The sequence below is a fragment of the Alnus glutinosa genome, chromosome 6 (genome assembly GCF_958979055.1).
Source record: "Alnus glutinosa chromosome 6, dhAlnGlut1.1, whole genome shotgun sequence".
NCBI classification, from domain to species: Eukaryota; Viridiplantae; Streptophyta; class Magnoliopsida; order Fagales; family Betulaceae; genus Alnus; species Alnus glutinosa.
Window position 1 is genome coordinate 5,081,408 of NC_084891.1, and position 13,602 is coordinate 5,095,009.

The following is a 13,602-nucleotide window of genomic DNA, read 5'->3' on the forward strand; positions in this document are numbered from 1 at the left end:
AAATCTAAGAGAGGTACCAAATTGATTTTTACCCTTAACTCAAATACCACCTATGATACAAATAAAAATTCATGTGCTAAATTTAAAAAATGCTTAAAACTCAAGTACCAATGAAGTATTTGACCCTTCTTTTTATTGTTCTTTGCTCTGTAAGAAGAAGTAGGAGTTGCAGTGGGTAAGAGAATTTGGCTGCAAATGACTAGGTTCAGATCGGAGTGGCCAAAACCTGCACTACCCGACCCAACACCCCTGACTTGCCCCGCAAAAGCCGGATTTTAGGCTTAAAATTACGGATTCGGGTACGAAATCGGATTATTCGTCCCTGCGCCACTCAGTGAGCTTACCCCTTCATATCATTTTCATTTACCTCTCACAGTCTCATGGTCTCACCTTTCTCATTTCTGTGCTTTAGCCTAACCCCGCTCGGCACTCAATGCACTCACTAAGAGATTGAGAGGTTACCCCACCAACTGAGCTCCTTCTCGCTTTTCTTGACTTGCCAATCCTGTCATATAGGAAGTTCTTCCATCTTCTCAGGTTGAGCTTAGCGCTTGAGCTTCGCATTTATAGAGAGGCAAGCTTTTTCATGGTTTGGTTTTTGGGGGTCTGGCTTGCATACGGTAGTTGGTACCATTTTTCAACTAAACGGTACCATTTTCCACTTAAAAAAAATTTCTTTAAAAACTTAATAATAAAAAATTTATTAAAACTTCAAAATTATAAAATAATAATAATAATAATTAAAAAGCAAAAAATATTAAAAACTAGAAAAAAAAAAATTAAAAACTTAATAACAAAAAATTTATTAAAACTTAAAATTAAAAAAAAAATTATAATTAAAAAGCAAAAAAGATTAAAAACTTAAAAATAAAAAGGGGTGGCCGGTTGGACTAGGGGTGGCCGGCCAGACACCTCCTTGGTCGATCTGGGGTGGACGAACCATCCCAATGTTCTTTGGGCCACCCCCTTTTGGGTGATTTTGCCCACCCCAGATCGGCCATTGGTGTGGTTCGTCCATCCAAGGGCCAAACCCCCTTAATTTTTTTTTCTTGCTCATTTTCTTTTTCTTTTTTTTAAAAAAAAAAAAAAAAAAAAAAAAAAATTAATGCTTTTTATTTTTTAAAAAAAGTTTTATTATTTTCAGTTTTTTATTTTTTATTGATCTTTAAAGCTTATTATTTTGGGATAATTGCACCATTGGTCCCTGTGGTTGCCTAAATTACAAATCACTCCATGTGGAATCAATATGAATTCAGAGATCCCTGTAGTTGGCTTAATCTACAAATCGATCCCTAGAGTCAAATTCCATTAAAAAATTTGATAGATTCTGTTAAGCGCCACATAAGCTAATAAGATAGTGACACGTGTCCATCTTAATTAAAAAAATAAATAAAACTTATTTTTTTAAAAATAAATAAATAAATTTAAATTAGAAAGAAAAAAAAAAAAAAAAAAAAAAAAAAAAAAAAGAGTAAAAAGCAAAGGTGGCAGCCACCCCCAAGGAGGTCGGGGCGCCAACCTTTGGTTTTTTCTCTTTTTTTTTCATTTTAATTTTTTTAAAAAAAATAAGTTTTATTTATTTATTTTTAATATATTTATATATTTTTTTTTATTAAGATGAACACGTGTCGCCACTTTATTAGCGTTAATGTGGCGATTCACAAAATCTATTAAAAATTTTAACGAAATTTGACACCAGGGATCGATTTGTAAATTAAGACAACTATAGGGATCTTTGAATTCATGTTGATACCACATTGAATGATTTGTATTTTAAACTAATCACAGGGACCAATAGTGCAATTGTCCCTTTTGTTTTTAGTTTTTAGTTTTTTTAATGCATAGGACACATGTCAACACTTGAGAGTAGACACGTGAACAACTATTAGATTTTGGACGGAGGTACCATCTTCGTCGTTTCTCATAGTCCAGGTATCATCTGTAATACAAATTGAAATACAGATAACAAAAAATAGAAACTTTAAACTACAAGTATCATCTGTGTCACATGGAGTCATGGACTGTTGTATAAATTTGTAAGAGATCACTACAAAAAAAAAAAAAACTAGTTTTTAGTGGACTACATTTAGTGACATTTTTGGCAGTTTGACACGTCACTAACTGTTAGTGGCGTGTAATTTGTGGTGTTTTTAACACGCCACTAATCCAGTTGTTACTAATTGACATTTAGTGGCGTATCCAGGTTGCCAGGCCACTAATTAGTGGCGTACGTGCTAACTTAAACATGCCACTAACTTCAATGTCATGTCAATTTTTAACATCTCACTAAATTCCAATATAATTTTTAATTTTAGTGACTGCTTTTTTTTTTTTTAAGTTTTAGTTTTAGTATCAACACGTCACTAAAATTGTATATTCAAAAAAAAAAAAAAAAAAAAAAAAAAAAAAAAAATCGGAACAGATGAGATGGTTGGCTCTGTTTTTGGGATTACCAGCACTTATTTGCATATTACCGGCAACTAAAAGGCTTGTCTTCACTGCCACCAATGAAGCACCATTGTGAGATATACAATCAATCAAAGAAATCAAATTTCAGCTTTACTCATCAGAAGACCATAAATTCACCAATACCTGCTTCGCTCGAAAATTGAAAGAAACCAAAAGATGCAATAGCAGCAGGTCAGTCTGGAGCAAAGAAATTTTATTAAACAAATGTATTCTTACATGCTATCAACCAAAATATGCAATGAATCCAAGCAGATTAAACAGAGATAAACTAGAACAAGCACAATTCTAGTGGACTTTGAAGGCCATTATAGTAAGATCTAGACAACCCATATACATATATATATATATATATATATAGTCTGCATGCGAGCCATAAACATACAAATATTATTCTTTTTAAAGAAGCCACATTACATACCCCAATTAAGGAAGCGACAAATTAAGCAGACGAGAAACTTAACCACAGCCCTAGCTAGCTATGATCATAGACTAGGAAACGAAAATAGCACAAACGTACACATTGCCCGCACCAAATTAAAACATACATAATAAAACCCCAAACCATCCAATCAATGTCGGTCTTTGACGTAAAATCTACCCAATTAATCGTTTTCAGAAAACTAGCGTAGAACGACCAATCATGAAGAATCTCTGTCCAGTTCCACTTTTGCACGTGTACTCCTGGATAGTGATAGTATCTCCTTGGCTTAAGTTCTTCGCCTTAACAAAATCACGCCACCCTCGGCCGGTGAGATAAGGTTTGCCATCTCTTATAAGGAAGACCATTGGCAAGGGACTCAAGCCAGCTGGATCAACGAAAGAAATATCATAATAAGAAGCCTGTTCACTTTCATTTGAAGGAGAACCAAAAGCTTGGGGATGGATTAATCTGCGAGCAGCTGACTTCTTTATGTAGAGTCTAGAGGATTCACTCATGTCATTTGCTGTCAACTCCCTGACGTACACCTCTTCACAGTCAAAACGATCACTTAGTGCTACTGAAGCCATGGTCGAATTCGCTTTCTGCCGATACTCACTACAATTAATTTTCAAATCAGAAGAACAAGACAGATTAGTGACAGAGTAATAATTAAATGAAGTGATTTTTAATTGAATAACAACGTTTTCTTAATTTCTATTTTTAACTTTTCAACCGTACGTACGTTGCAATCAATTACATGCATTTTCTTCCTTAAAATCTATACAGAAATAGAAAGTCAAACTACGAAGCATAAGCTACCAAGATATATATATATCAAAATATGAAATAATGTAAAACATCGATCTAGAAAAGATGGATGGAGAGACTCTCGTTCTCGTACCAATTGATAAACGAATTAATTAAGTGGCCTCTAATCTGTAAGTAGTTGAATGTTTTGCAACCTTACTTCAATTCTCTATTTATAGTAGCCCTGTCGGCCTGTTAGAGCCGTTTTGCAATGAGTAGCATTAGCAAATTTATTGCCAAAAGCCGAAAAGGTGTAATTTTTTTTTTTTTTTTTTTTTTTGGATGAAGCCGGCCAATCTTTTTAGGCAAAAGCATCGATCAAGCGAACCTTTTATTTATAATTTTTTTTTTGGATGAAGCCGGCAAAAGCATCGATCAAGCGAACCTTTTATTTAAATTTCTCTTCGGTCCCACAAGATCATCTTCTCGATTTTAGCGAGACCGTACAATTGTAGTCGGCGGGCTTCTAGATCTTTAACCATTCGCACAACAATCGGACGTACGAACAGATTGTAAAGTAGTAGACCTTTTTCTTTTTATTTTTCCAAGCACTTAATGTTAAAGTATTAATTATTAAATTAATATACTAAATTCACGCTGTCTGCTATCAATCATACAGCATATTTTCTAATGTACGAGGAAAATAATATACAAAAACTAAATTGACGCTCACATGCATGACTCACAAGTGATAAAATAATGAAGCGTACGTGTGGTTGGATATATAAAACCAAACCAAAGGATTGGGTCTTTGTCAACTCCAAAAAGTTGAACATGCACGTCCATTACAAGTTACTAGTACTCCAACCATGATTTGATGGCTTTTTGGTCGGTTCTTTTGTTAGGCCTTGTGAGCATCTTTAACTGAGATCTTTAAATTTTAGCTCAAATTTTTATTTTTATTTTTTTTTTTTTTTTTTTTTTTTTTTTTTTATTTTTTTTTTTTTTACTTTTAAAAGGGTTTCTAAATTAAACTCTTTATATATTTCTCTATTTCAACCAAATATTAATATTTTGAAAAAACTTCAATTTACACCATGAAATTGTCACCAATTTACAATTCTATCACCAATATTTTAATTTTGTTAATTGTACTTTATTAAATTTCAGAAATTTTTAATTTAGAGATTTCATCCAATTGATCCGTCTGAAGAGACGGCAGTAGAAACATGTACACGGCACATGCAATATTTTTGTCCCAATTTGACGAAAAAGCCCTCATTTGTTACGAAAACTCCACGTCGTCTCCAACTCTCTCGCACCAAGTGCTCCAACAAAACTCGATGTCGGAGCCGAGACCACTGCCATCCCAGCCCTCAATGCTTGCCAATTAAACTGCTCGTCGTCCTCGTTGCGCTTTTCTTCATGGGCTTCCTCGTCCGAACACCGACACTGTGGTTGTGGGTAAATTTTATAAAGTCAAACCAAGTCGTCGTCGTCTCTAAACATAGCCCGATAGTCACTCTCAGTGCAATCACTCGGCTCGTTCCCTTGCTCCTCCAGCTGCAGTATTCGTAAGAAAAAAAAAAAAAAAAGTAAATGCTACTGTCGGATGCTGCTTCAGTTGTTTCGGCTTCTGTTTCAGCTTTCTCTTTCTCTTCCGATTCAGCTTTAACTTCTTCTGTTTCTACCTCTGTTGATTCAATAGTTGATGATGCTACTTCCACTTTGACTGTCACTGACAAAAGCACCAAATTTATTAAGCTTGCAATATCAGCATTTGAAGACAGGCTCCTCTGTTCATCTCTTCTAAAACAAAGGTGAACAGAGCTTCACCTCTGGTGGCTTTTTTTTTTTTTAATTGGGTTTAATTACTGCACTAGCCATAGTACTGTCACCAATAAACTTACAAAGCAAAACAATGCAGGAAATAAGGCTCGTTCCCTCGCGGATCTGCACTGGGCTCAAAGACTGGTCACGTTAAGGGCAAGAACTACAGGTTCGTTCATCTTTGATCTAATCGGCAAGAACTACTGGTTGTCGAGTAGTCGTAGGTTGTGTGCATAAGAGCTGCCACGTTGATGGAATCGGAATCCTGGAGGAACGACTGTCACTTGTCCATTCCCTGCCATCATTGTCTTCGATCTATATATCTATCACCCCTAAACAACAAAGCAAATATGTTAATTAGTGTTGGGGGTGAATGTCAATAACAAAATCACAGCGGAAATTATCTACCCCTCTTTGTGCAAATTAAATAGTCAATCTAGCTAGCACCAAAATATCAACTCACACAAGAACAATGCAGGAAAATAAATCCAGCAACCACCACAAGCAAGACACCAAAATTTTTTACGTGGAAAACCCTCCGGTGTGAGGGAAAAACCACGGGACCTAGTCCAGTTAAAACTTCCACTATCAACAATAATGGGCTTACAAATTGTCTTCTCTAGAACAATATCTAGAGGTTATCACCACATCAAAAATACACGCATTCTTGGATTAAAATATAAATTCATCACTTCAAAAGTGGATTACAACAAAACAAAGAAAGGTCTCACCAAGTGGGGATGAACAACCGAGCAACTGGAGAGGAAGTCCAACGATCGACACCAGTCAATGCGTAGCCCTCGTCGTCAGGAACAACATACTAAAATTTCATCAAGATCGGACCATAGATGACCCTCCAATCTCTGACGGAAATAGCTATGTTAGAAGCTCTATTTTTCTCCTCCCCTCACTGTTTTCTCGAGAGGCTTTTTCAAAAAAACTCTCTTCCCCCTTCTCTGTAACTCAAGCTGAAAAATCAGCTTGCCTCATTTTCTTTTTCTTCTTCATTTGGGCGCAAGTCACGCATTGTGCGTGACTTGCCCTCTGCCAACAGAAACAGAGGCGACAGCCTCTGTTTCTTTGGCTTATGGGTTGGTCCCCCACGTAGGAGGGACCACCCAACAAATCTCCCCCTCCCGACTACGTGGGGGGCTCTACCAAGCCCGCTTTCCTTCTGCAAGTTTTGAGCTTTTGCATAGGCAAAGTTTTTGTCATCATATCTGAACCATTATCATCAGTATGGATTTTCTCAATGTGCAACAATTTCTCATCCAACGCATCACGAATCCAATGATACCTAACATCAATATGTTTGGATCTTGAGTGAAAGGTTGAATTCTTACTGAGGTGTATGGCACTCTGACTGTCACAGTAAAGCAAATACCTCTCTTGCTGTAGACCCAATTCTTGTAAGAACTTCTTCATCCATAACAATTCTTTAGCAGCTTCTGTGATAGCAATGTACTCAGCCTCTGTAGTAGACAAAGCAACACATTTCTGCAATCTGGATTGCCATGACACTGCTCCCCCCTGAATAAGTAATCAGGTACCCTGAAGTAGACTTTCTGGAGTCAATATCACCGGCCATATCTGCATCTGTAAACCCATCAAGCACCTGTTTACCGTTACCGAAGCACAAGCATACCCTCGAAGTACCTCTGAGATACCTGAGAATCCATTTCACAACTGCCCAATGTTCTTTGCCGGGATTAGAAAGGAACCGACTGACAACTCCAACAGCATGAGCGATATCAGGCCTCGTGCACACCATGGCATACATCAAGCTACCCACAGCTGAAGCATAAGGCACTTTCTTCATTTCTTCATTTTCTTTCTCACTTTTAGGACTTTGCTTCGAACTTAGCTTCAAATGACCTGCAAGTGGAGAGCTCACTGGTTTTGCCTTGCTCATGTTGAACCTGTCCAATACCTTCTCAATATAACTCTCTTGTGATAGCCACAATCTTTCATTTTTCCTGTCACGAGAGATCTTCATACCAAGAATCTGTCTTGCGGGTCCCAAGTCTTTCAAAGCAAAGGACTTGCTCAACTCCTCTTTCAATCTGTCAATTTTGCTAGTGTCACAACCAACTATCAACATGTCGTCCACGTATAGCAAGAGAATAATAAATTCTCCATCTGAGAACTTTTTCACAAATACACAGTGATCAGAAGTAGTTTTGTCATACCCGTGCTCAACCATGAAGGAGTCAAATTTCTTGTACCACTGTCTCGGTGCCTGCTTGAGTCCGTACAAGCTCTTTTTCAACTGACACACTAGATGTTCCTTGCCTCTAGTTGTAAACCCCTCTGGTTGCTCCACATATATTTCCTCCTCCAAGTCACCATGAAGGAAAGCAGTCTTCACATCAAGCTGTTCAATCTCCAAATTCATATTGGCAGCCAGGCCTAGAACAACTCTGATAGAAGACATCTTCACCACGGGTGAAAAAATTTCTTCAAAATCAATACCCTTCTTCTGACAAAACCCCTTCACAACCAGCCGTGCCTTGTACCTTGGTTGTGATCTGTTTGGTTCAATCTTGCATCTGAACACCCATTTATTCTTGAGTGCTCTCTTGCCCTTAGGCAGATCCACCAAATCATATGTGTGGTTCTCATGCAAGGATTTCATCTCTTCTTGTATGGCTTTTTGCCACTCATTTTTCTGGTCATGTAACATAGCTTCCTGATAACTTTCTGGCTCTCCCCCATCAGAAAATAACACATACTCATCAACTGAATATCTTCTGGAAGGTTGGCGCTCTCTGGTAGATCTCCTCAACTGAATCTCAGTGGATGGCTCTGAGGAAGCTTGCTCTAGGTGCTCTTCTGACTCCACATTATCAACTGCGGATTCACCATCTCTACCAACTGTGTCAACATGTTCTTCTTGTACATCTCTTATGTGTTCATCATGTGTCACACAAGGAGGAACAACTGGACCCAAATCAACACGTTCTTCACAGAGAGACTCTAGCTTTTTAGTCTGTTCCATGTCTTCAATGGTTTGATCTTCAAAGAAAACAACATCTCTGCTCCGTATGATTTTCTTAGAAATTGGATCCCAAAGTCTATAACCAAACTCCTCATGTCCATAACCCAGGAAGATACACTGTTTAGCCTTGCTATCAAGCTTGGACCTCTCATCTCTATGAACATGAACAAACGCCCTGCAGCCAAACACTCTCAAGTGCTCAAAAGAAACATCTTTCCCTGTCCACACCCTTTGAGGAAAGTCACAATTCAAAGGAACTGACGGAGAAAGATTGATCAAGTCAACCGCGGTCTTCATTGCCTCACCCCAAAATGATTTAGGCAATTTTGCATGAGAGAGCATACACCTGATTCTTTCACATGCTGTCTTTTACCATACCCATAGTCATTACACCGTTGGGAGCCGAATTGCTGAGTGACACTACCAAGGTTTCCCAACTGTCCGGCAAAGAACTCAACATAAGTAATGCTTGCACCTCATCATCTAGTACAAGTTTCATGGTAGACAACTCATTCAATAATCCTTGAAAATTACTCAAATGCTCCATAACACTTTGCCCATCTTTGTACTTCAAATTCACAAGCCTTCTTATCATAAAGGCTTTGTTTTTAGCAGTGTTTCGCTCATAAAGACTCTCTAACTTCAACCAAACTAAGTAAGCATCAACTTCTTTGGCTACATGATGGAAGACACTTTGATCAACCCATTGCCTAATATATCCGACGGCTTTCCTATTTAATTTCTTCCATTCATCATCGGTTTTGGCATCCGGTTTAATCCCATTTAGCTCAATAGGCTCAAACAATTCTTTACAGTACAAAATATCTTCCATCCTAGTCTTCCAAATTGAATAATTGGAAGCCGTGAGTTTAACCATGCTATTAGATGACTCCTCCATTTAATTTACACAGCAATTTCACAACCAAAGCTCTGATACCACTTTGTTGGGGGTGAATGTCAATAACAAAATCACAGCGGAAATTATCTACCCCTCTTTGTACAAATTAAATAGTCAATCTAGCTAGCACCAAAATATCAACTCACACAAGAACAATGCAGGAAAATAAATCCAGCAACCACCACAAGCAAGACACCAAAATTTTTTACGTGGAAAACCCTCCGGTGTGAAGGGAAAAACCACGGGACCTAGTCCAGTTAAAACTTCCACTATCAACAATAATGGGCTTACAAATTGTCTTCTCTAGAACAATATCTAGAGGTTATCACCACATCAAAAATACACGCATTCTTGGATTAAAACATAAATTCATCACTTCAAAAGTGGATTACAACAAAACAAAGAAAGGTCTCACCAAGTGGGGATGAACAACCGAGCAACTGGAGAGGAAGTCTAACGATCGACACCAGTCAATGCGTAGCCCTCGTCATCAGGAACAACATACTAAAATTTCATCAAGATCGGACCATAGATGACCCTCCAATCTCTGACGGAAATAGCTATGTTAGAAGCTCTATTTTTCTCCTCCCCTCACTGTTTTCTCGAGAGGCTTTTTCAAAAAAACTCTCTTCCCCCTTCTCTGTAACTCAAGCTGAAAAATCAGCTTGCCTCATTTTCTTTTTCTTCTTCATTTGGGCGCAAGTCACGCACTGTGCGTGACTTGCCCTCTGCCAACAGAAACAGAGGCGACAGCCTCTGTTTCTTTGGCTTATGGGTTGGTCCCCCACATAGGAGGGACCACCCAACAATTATCACATAAATACATGCATGCACACAACCTACGACTACTCGACAACCCATATATATATATATATGCTACGTTGATAATAATTAATCATGTCCATATCATGGAAATAACATGGAAACAAAAAGGAGCATAGAAGTCTAGCTTGTCCCTCCACATATATAATGAAAAGTACAAATTAAATAAGGAAAAAAGTTGGGCTCTTTTAAGTACGTAGCAAAGGATCGAGGGGAATTCAGGAATTATATATATAAAGCCAAATTTTAAAATGATGATATCATATGGAAAAAAAAAAAAAAAAACTATATATTGAACTTTTCTTTAATATATGGGAAGTGTCTTTTATAATACTTGAAACTTTTCATGCATTTATTTATGACATTTTCTTTGAGTACTCTCAACTGTAATGAACTGAAGAGACCCTGCAATATATATATATATGTAACGACCCGCTTTTTACAAAAAGCGTAAGTAATTATATCTGGATAATTACGTATCGTTAACCATTCAGAGTTGATAAAATCTAGCAGCGGAAAAATACGAATATCTTTTTTTTTTTAACATCACCGATAGGGACAACTCCCTTACGATATATTCAGAGCTTTAACTGACATCTTCTAGAAAATACATTAAAAATCTTTACACTATTTACAAAGAAACATGTGTCACATATGACACTAAAGCCTGCATGGAACTTATTAATTACAAGTAAATGTCTAGACATATTACAAGCAAATAGTACAAACATCTATGAGTACAAAGTACTAAAATCCTAACTACACAGCTATAAATCTCTTAAGCTAGCAGTTAATCCATTCCATAATCTTCAGTACCTGCGCAAACATCTATGAGAAGGTGGTTACCGCCACAATCCCATAGTTTCATAAGTGAGCTAACTGTCATTCAACAACATCATGATTTATGCGTTATTTTAAGGTACAGATATGACATAATGATGAGGTGATAGTTTTTCATGCAAAGTTTAACAGTTTATATAGTGATTACACTCCTCTCTTGTAAGGGCACGTCCCCCCGTTTAATCGTGTTTCTCGAGGCCGTCCCCTCTACATTACATTTTAATTAACTTGTTTTCGCACTATCGGAGACCTCCCTCCTCTAGTACTTTGAAAGCCGTTCCAATCAATATGATTATTATTGTTTCCGGTTCAACTCTATCATGAACCTTTGGGAGACGTCGCGCCCAATATTAATAGGTTGATTATTAACAGTATGCAATAATCAGTCACACGCATCCAATTAAAATAAAACATAAACACAACATTATTGAAATCCAGTGCTACCCTCAGTAAGTATAAAAATACTTACAGCCCTTTTGTGCTGTCTCAATTCATCATCTGCATCAAATACATATACATGTGCACACAAGGTCAATATCATTACTTCTAGGAACTCATGCCTAAACATGAATTCCAAAGTCACATACATACATAAATGGAAGGATCATCATGACTAGAATTCAACATGTAAATTTTCAAACGTTAATACCTTAATCCATATTTCCATAAAATACTAAAACTCCAAACAAGACCTAATCATTTCTAGGGAGCATCAATCCAATTAACAAAACATATTAATTCTAACAATTATCATATATTAAAGATCTCATAGTAAAACATCATGCTCAATTTCCATAATCAATTTCATATCAAAGTAAACTAATATTTTTAACATGTTTTTAATTTAGTTATTGAGACCACATAATTATTATAATCTTTATTATCTCCCTAACATTATCTAGACATTGCAACGACGTACATATTAATTTAATAATGTCAAATATTTCATATTGGTAATATTCTTTTGTATTCTAAAATACTAATTTTTATAAGGATCATTTTATCAATACCTATATAATTATAGCTATATAATTATATCACAATTATGTATTTTTCCATTTATATAAATATTATAATAATATTACTTTAATAGACGTACTAATCAGTATTAGTAATTATTATTTTTAACATAATTTGGTTCTTTATTAAATTAGGCAGACAGCATATATATATATATTAGCATATCATGGTATTTGGCATATATTTATATATATATATATATATATATATTTATATGGCATTTGTTACATATATAAATGTATAAACATGAATTATTATAAGATAATATGTACTGAATATATGTATATATATATAAGCACCGAGAATATATATATATATATATATATGATGTACAGAATATATATATATATATGATGTACAGAATATATACATATATGATATTATAAAATATATATATATGGGTACTGAACTTATGTTTAGTTATAGACCTATATGACATAACGAATATATATACGGGTCCGGGTCTCACCTCCAACATCAATCTCCCTCTCACTGCTTTTGGGTTACGGGTTGACTGGGTTTACTATGGGCTGGTTTTCTGCTGCTGTTGGGCCATCAACATGGACTGGATCTAAACCGGGTTGGGCTTGGCAGAGAATTCGGGTTATGGGTTGCTGGGGTCTTGGTCGCACGGGCTCATACACATATGGCTTGGTCACCTGTCGGGGTCACCGGAGTAGCTGGGGTTAGGATCTGTGGGTTACGGCTGGGTGGTCTGGGTCGGCTTCACCGTGGTCACTGCTGCTGGATTGCCGGTCTTCAGGTCCCCTCCCCCATGCTGGATGGTTCGGTTGGTTGCTGGGTTTCATGTATGTTGGTTGCGGGTCAAGGTCCTAGGTTCTGCCGAAGCCTCCTCCTCTCGATCTCCTGATTTGCTACAATCGGCTGGGGTTTCGGAGTTATGAGCTTCACGGCACCGGTGGAAACTGGGTTTCTCTTGGATCCTTCATGGCCGGTTGCTGCGGGTTTGCTGAATAGTGCACGTGGTTGCTGGAATTTCTGGGTTGGCTTGCATTGATGAGTCAGCTTTGATCGGAACTGGGTAGGACAGTTTCTGGGTTCATACGAGCTGGACTTCTCTCGGGTTTGATCGGGGCTTGGGTCTGCCACGGGGTCTGATATGGGTTCGGCTTCATGTTGGGCAGCTGGGTCACAATCACACGCACCGTTTGGCTGGGTTGGGTCGCCGGATTCTGGTTGCACAACCGGTCGTGTGGGGTCGGCGGGTTCCGATTGAGCCACAATGGATCGAGACTGCATGGCTACGGGTTCGTTGGTCACGGATCTGCCACTGGACTGGATGGTTTCTTGGCTATGGGTCTCTCGGGTCTCTCCCTTTCTCTGTCTCTCAGCATCTCACCTTTCTCTCAATCTCTTGCTGTCTCACATCTCTCCCTCTCTTAGTCTTACTCTCCCTACTCACTCTCTCTGCCGGTCATAAAAAGAAGAAGACAGAAAGAAGAATAAAGAAAGAAGGAAAAGAGAGAAAGAAATATGAAAGAGGGAATAAAGGAAAAGAGGTGCTGCAAAGAAGGATTAAAATAGAAGAAAGAAAAG

At 37.5% G+C, this 13,602-nt stretch overlaps 1 long non-coding RNA gene across 1 annotated transcript; it reads right to left on the reverse strand.

Moving 5' to 3' along the window:
* Positions 1–10,752: 10,752 nt before the first annotated feature.
* LOC133871242 (uncharacterized) lies at positions 10,753–13,602 on the reverse strand. Its single transcript, XR_009900839.1, has 2 exons — positions 12,515–13,602; positions 10,753–11,523 (listed from the first exon to the last, which is right to left on the reverse strand). It is a non-coding gene; the product is annotated as an uncharacterized LOC133871242 (long non-coding RNA).